The 6711-nt window shown below is 41.5% G+C and overlaps 1 non-coding gene across 1 annotated transcript; it reads right to left on the bottom strand.

Moving 5' to 3' along the window:
• Window positions 1-2429: 2429 nt before the first annotated feature.
• LOC122202819 lies at window positions 2430-2531 on the bottom strand. The gene has a single exon (XR_006194899.1). It is a non-coding gene; the product is annotated as a U6 spliceosomal RNA (small nuclear RNA).
• Window positions 2532-6711: the final 4180 nt, after the last annotated feature.

Raw genomic sequence — 6711 nt, 5'->3', positions numbered from 1 at the left:
TATCTCTCCTTCCATTCTAAATGACAGATTTGCTGGATAAAGGATTCTCGGCTGCATATTTTTTCTGTTTAGCACACTGAAGATATCGTGCCAAGCCTTTCTGGCCTGCCAAGTTTCAAAGGAGAGATCAGTCACGAGTCTTATAGGTCTCCCTTTATATGTGAGGGCACGTTTATCCCTTGCTGCTTTCAGAATTTTCTCTTTATCCTTGTATTTTGCCAGTTTCACTATGATATGTCGTGCAGAAGATCGATTCAAGTTACGTCTGAAGGGAGTTCTCTGTGCCTCTTGGATTTCAATGCCTTTTTCCTTCCCCAGTTCAGGGAAGTTCTCAGCTATAATTTCTTCAAGTACCCCTTCAGCACCTTTCCCTCTCTCTTCCTCCTCTGGGATACCAATTATGCGTATATTATTTCTTTTTAGTGTATCACTTAGTTCTCTAATTTTCCCCTCATACTCCTGGATTTTTTTATCTCTCTTTCTCTCAGCTTCCTCTTTTTCCATAACTTTATCTTCTAGTTCACCTATTCTCTCCTCTGCCTCTTCAATCCGAGCTGTCGTCGTTTCCATTTTGTTTTGCATTTCGTTTAAAGCGCTTTTCAGCTCCTCGTGACTGTTCCTTAGTCCCTTGATCTCTGTGGCAAGAGATTCTCTGCTGTCCTGTATACTGTTTTCAAGCCCAGCGATTAATTATGACTATTATTCTAAATTCACTTTCTGTTACATTATTTAAATCCTTTTTGATCAGTTCATTAGCTGTTGTTATTTCCTGGAGATTCTTCTGAGGGGAATTCTTCCGTTTGGTCATTTTGGATAGTCCCTGGAGTGGTGAGGACCTGCAGGGCACTTCCCTGTGCTGTGGTGTATAACTGGAGTTGGTGGGCGGGGCCGCAGTCAGACCTGATGTCTGCCCCCAGCCCACCGCTGGGGCCACAGTCAGACTGGTGTGTGCCTTCTCTTCCCCTCTCCTAGGGGCGGGATTCACTGTGGGGTGGCGTGGCCTGTCTGGGCTACTTGCACACTGCCAGGCTTGTGGTGCTGGGGATCTGGCGTATTAGCTGGGGTGGGTAGGCAAGGTGCACGGGGGCAGGAGGGGCTGGCTTAGCTCGCTTCTCCTTAGGTGATCCACTTCAGGAGGGGCCCTGTGGCAGCGGGAGGGAGTCAGATCCGCTGCCGGAGGTTTGGCTCCGCAGAAGCACAGAGTTGGGTGTTTGCGCGGAGTGAGCAAGTTCCCTGGCAGGAACTGGTTCTCTTTGGGATTTTGGCTGGGGGATGGGCGAGGGAGATGGCGTTGGCGAGGGCCTTTGTTCCTCGCCAAGCTGAGCTCTGCCGTCCGGGGGCTCAGCAGCTCTCCCTCCCTTTGTCCTCCAGCCTTCCCGCTTTCTGAGCAGAGCTGTTAACTTATGACCTCCCAGAGGCTAAGTCGCGCTTGCTGTCGGAACACAGTCCGTCCGGCCCCTCCTCTTTTGCCAGCCAGACTCGGGGGCTCTGCTTGGCCAGCGAGCCGCCCCTCTGCCCTGGCTCCCTCCCGCCAGTCCGTGGAGCGCGCACCGCCTCGCCGCCCTTCCTACCCTCTTCCGTGGGCCTCTCGTCTGCGCTTGGCTCCGGAGACTCCGTTCTGCTAATCCTCTGGCGGTTTTCTGGGTTCTTTAGGCAGGTGTAGGTGGAATCTAAGTGATCAGCAGGACGCGCGGTGAGCCCAGCGTCCTCCTACGCCACCATCTTCCCCCTGCATCCTCACACACACTCTTCCTTATTGCTAAGCACTAATTTTTTTTTTTTATATCCACACTTCTTGTGGCAGTACAATGTACATACTATGCTACATCAAAATTTTCACCATTTGTTCTCCTTTAAAATTAGGAACCAGATGTCTAGCCTGATTTAAATTCTCAAAGGTAATTGATATCTTTCATGGTGGTCAAATCTTTCTCCTTAACTTCTGGTTATCTCTACTAATATCAGCCCTTGCTTTAAGATCGCTCTTTAGCCTCTTTGGTGCTATGACATCCTGAGTATATGTCTTTTTCCAATTATGTTTTCCTCTCTTTTCCAGTGTCCTTTAACATTATGGACATTTCCTACAGCTCAGATTTACTCTTCTGGATTCAGCTAAAAATTCTGATTAAGTTTTTTTTTTTTTTTTTTTTTTTTTTTAGGAAATACATCTAATCCTCATCTCTCTAGTCATCTGTCTGAAAATCTCACACTTTCTCCTTGAGTTTTCTTATTTGATGTGTAAAAATGTAAGTTTAATATTAAAACAACTTTTAATTTTCTTATCAAAATGAATCCCCCATCCAGTGTTGAAATATACTACTGTATTTCCTGTTATGCAGAGTTGAAGGCTTGGTCATCCTTACTTTCCACACTTTTTGTGCTTCCTCTCAACTCAGCGTTTGCTGACAGTTGTTTTTCTTTTTTTTTAGTAATATATGGAATGCTTCATGAATTTGCATCTCATCCTTGTTGAGTGGGCATGCTTATCTCTGTATCATGCTGATTTTAGTGTGTGTTACTAAGGCAGATACAATTTTTCCTCTGTCATGGATGTTGGGTTATAACTAGTTTCTTTTTCTACTGTTCACTTGACAGTAGGGACTTGACTAGGGACTTCTTTGGCTTACATGTGCATTACATCTGTCCCCTAATTGGTTCTGTTACCTCCGGTCTTAATGGGGGTTGTACTAATGACTCCATTTCTATCTTATCTTATGATTCTGCATTCATTTAACACTCTGGGTATGTTGGCTTGGTCACTCTTGCAGAATCATTCTTACTTTTCCAACTATACGCCTTTGCTTAATACTACCAGCTCTTCCAAAAGTTGAATTGTGCATTCAGATCCTACATGCCTAACCCTTCTATTCTGTTATTCATAGATTATTCACCAACCATGTATTGAGTGCTTGCTTTTGCACGCATGAACTTTAGTGCTCAGCTCATAACAAGACAGAATCTCTGCTTTCAAGGAGATTACATTATAATGGGGAATCTGACAAGTAAATAGGCAGTTATGGTGCAGTGTGATAAACTCGCATCATCATCTAGAAACCATCCCAAACTATTGCCTTCTCTAAACTCACAGAGATTACTCATTGACCACCTAATTACATTACTAATTTTTATACTATCACCTATCGATTTTACTATTATGTGTTACTCTTATTTCCTCTATTAGATTTTAAGCTCCTTGAGGGTAGAGAATACATTTTATACTGCTGAATATATCCTATAGCCTCAAGCCCATAATATTTCATATAAAAAGTAAATATTAAGTGTCTGGAAATTTATGAGAGAGCCATATTTTACCTTTAAGGATCTTCACACTGCATAAGCATTTTTCTGTCTACATAAAATTCAGAAATGTGGTGAGAGAAGGTGAGGGTTTTTTGGTACTCAGTTTATATTGGATGATGGTGTTAAACATGTAAATTGAATTACTTATGCTATTTAAAACAAAATCTGTATTACACAATGTTAGGTGCTTATACTTCAGATTTCCCCCGATACAAAATACTTAATAAAAGTGAAATATAGAAATTAGAATTGTATTTCCAAACTATTATGAAATATATGTTGATACTCAGAAGCCAAGAGTAAAAGATTACAATTATTAAAGTTTAAAAACAGATGTTGATTTTGCAAAAAAAAATTAGTTTTTTATTAATATAGTTGGACTTATGAAGCCCTATTTGGATGAAGCCGATTTTTCTAATAGAATAATCTTTAAAGGTAAATATAAATAAACTATAGCCTTTCAACATTTTCATCAATTAAAAAATTATTAGATTTTAATCTAACTCTGGCTTATTCCCAGTTGTTGAGTATAATACTTCCTGGTAAATTAACTTTCCATACAAATGTTTTTCTCTCTGCTTTTTGTTAATTTAAACAACTTTATTAAAGCATAATTGTCATAAAACAAACCACATATTTAAGGTATAAAAATGGATACGTTGGGATATATGTATATGCCAGTGAAGCCATCATCAAAATTGAGATAATGAAAATGTGCATCACTCTTAAAAATTTCCTACGGGCACCTGAGTGGCTCTGTCAGTTAAACGTCTGACTTTGGTTCAGGTCATGATCTAATGGTTTGTGAGTTTGAGCCCCACATTGGGCTTGCACTAGCAGCACGGAGCCTGCTTCAGATTCTCTGTCTTCCTCTCTCTGCCCCTCCCCAACTTTCTCTTACCTTCCTTTTCTCTCTAAAAAATAAATAAACATTTAAAAAAATTTCTTCATTTGTGTAATTCCTCTAACCCCTCTCCATCTCCTCCACCAAAGGCAAACATGAATCTGTTTTCTGTGAGTATAGATTTGCCTTTTGTAGAATTTTATGTAAATGAATTCATATAGTATATGTGCTTTCTGGTCTATTTTCTTTCCTTAGTATATTTAAAATTTATCCATGTTACATTTAACAGTTCTTCACTACTTTTTATTGTCGAGTAAAAACACATCTGATTTTTATATATCAGTTGTGTATTCTGCAACTTTACATAATTTGTTGATTAATCTTAACAGCTGTTTTGGTGTGGAGTCTCTATGGTTTTATATATATACATGGTATATAATATATCTGTATTATAAAAAGATTAAATTTTGTTAAGTTCTTCAATGAGCTTTATTAGTTTTGTCAAGGAATTTGCTCATTTCGTCTGACTTGTCACATTTATGACCATAAGGTGGTTCATTATATTCCTTTGTTAGTTTTAACAACTTCATTGAAATATAATTCATATACCATACAGTTCACTTGAAAGGTAATATTCAGTGATTTTTAGTATTTCCATGGGGTTTTAAAACTATTACCGCTCTCTATTCTTAGAATAGTTTCTTTGCCCTAAAAGAAACTTCATACCTATTAGCTGTTATTCCTTATTCTCCTCTCCCTGATAGCCCTAGGCAACCATTTTCTGTCTACTGTATCTACTTTCTATCTCTACAGAGTTGCCTATTCTGGACATTTCATCTAAGTGGAATAATAAATATGTGATATTTTGAGACTGATTTATTTCACTTAGAATACTGTTTTCATGTTATAATATGTGTAAGTGCTTACTCCTTTTTGTGACCAAATAATATTCCATTGTATGGATATATGTTAGTTTGTCATTTATTTGGGAAGACCTTTATCTCTCCTTCTTTTCTAAATGACAGACTTGCTGGATAAAGGATTCTCAGCTGCATATTTTTTCTGTTCATTACATTGAAGATTTCCTGCCATTCTTTTCTGGCTTGCCAAGTTTCAGTAGAGAGATCCGTCACGAGTCTTATAGGTCTCCCTTTATATGTTAGAGCACGTTTCTCCCTAGCTGCTTTCAGAATTTTCTCTTTATCCTTGTATTTTGCCAGTTTCACTGTGATATGTCATGCAGAAGATCGATTCAAGTTACGTCTGAAGGGAGTTCTCTGTGCCTCTTGGATTTCAATGCCTTTTTCCTTTCCCAGATCAGGGAAGTTCTCAGCTATTATTTCTTCAAGTACCCCTTCAGCACCTTTCCCTCTCTCTTCCTCCTCTGGAATACCAATTATGCGTATATTATTTCTCTTTAGTGCATGACTTAGTTCTCTAATTTCCCCCTCATACTCCTGGATTTTTTTATCTCTCTTTTTCTCAGCTTCATCTTTTTCCATAATTTTATCTTCTAGTTCCCCTATTCTCTCCTCTGCCTCTTCATTCCAAGCTGTGGTTGTCTCCATTTTATTTTGCAACTCATTGATATCATTTTTTAGCTCCTCCTGTCTGTTCCTTAGTCCCTTGATTTCTGTAGCAATAGATTCTCTGCTGTCCTGTATACTGTTTTCAAGCCCAGTGATTAAGTTTATGACTATTATTCTAAATTCACTTTCTGTTATATTGTTTAAATCCTTTTTGATCAGTTCATTAGCTGTTGTTATTTCCTGGAGATTCTTTTGAGGGGAATTCTTCTGTTTCGTCATTTTGGATAGTCCCTGGAGTGGTGTGGGACTTCGGGGCACTTCCCCTGTGCTGTCTTGAATAACTGCATTGGTGGGCGGGGCCGCAGTCGACCTGATGTCTGCCCCCAGCCCACCGCTGGGGCCACAGTCAGACTGGTGTGTACCTTCTCTTCCCCTCTCCTAGGGGCGGGATTCACTGTGGGGTGGCGTGGCCCATCTGGGCTACTTGCACACTGCCAGGCTTGTGGTGCTGGGGATCTGGTGTATTAGCTGGGGTGGATTGGCAAGGTGCACGGAGAGGGGGGGCGCTGGAGGGGCAGGCTCAGCTCGTTTATCCTCCCGTGATCCACTTTGGGAGGGGCCCTTTGGCACTGGGAGGGAGTCAGACCTGCTGCTGGAGGGATGGATCTGCAGAAGCACAGTGTTGGGTGTTTTCGTGTTGCAAACAAGTTCCCTGACAGAAACTGGTTCCCTTCGGGATTTTGGCTGGGGGATGGGCCAGGGAGATGGCGCTGGTGAGTGCCTTAGTTCCCCACCAAGCTGAGCTCAACAACTCTCCCTCCTGTTGTCCTCCAGCCTTCCCGCTCTCTGAGCAGAGCTGTTAACTTATAACCTCCCAGATGTTAAGTCCCGCTTGCTGTCAGAGCACACTCCGTCTGGCCCCTCTGCTTTTGCAAGCCAGACTCGGGGGCTCTGCTTGGCCGGCAGGCCGCCCCTCCGCCCCGGCTCCCTCCCGCCAGTCCGTGTAGCGCACACCGCCTCTCCGCCCTTCCTACCCTC

Source organism: Panthera leo, chromosome A1 (assembly GCF_018350215.1).
Source record: "Panthera leo isolate Ple1 chromosome A1, P.leo_Ple1_pat1.1, whole genome shotgun sequence".
In the NCBI taxonomy this organism is placed as follows: domain Eukaryota; kingdom Metazoa; phylum Chordata; class Mammalia; order Carnivora; family Felidae; genus Panthera; species Panthera leo.
This window is presented reverse-complemented; position numbering and strand designations above follow the sequence as displayed.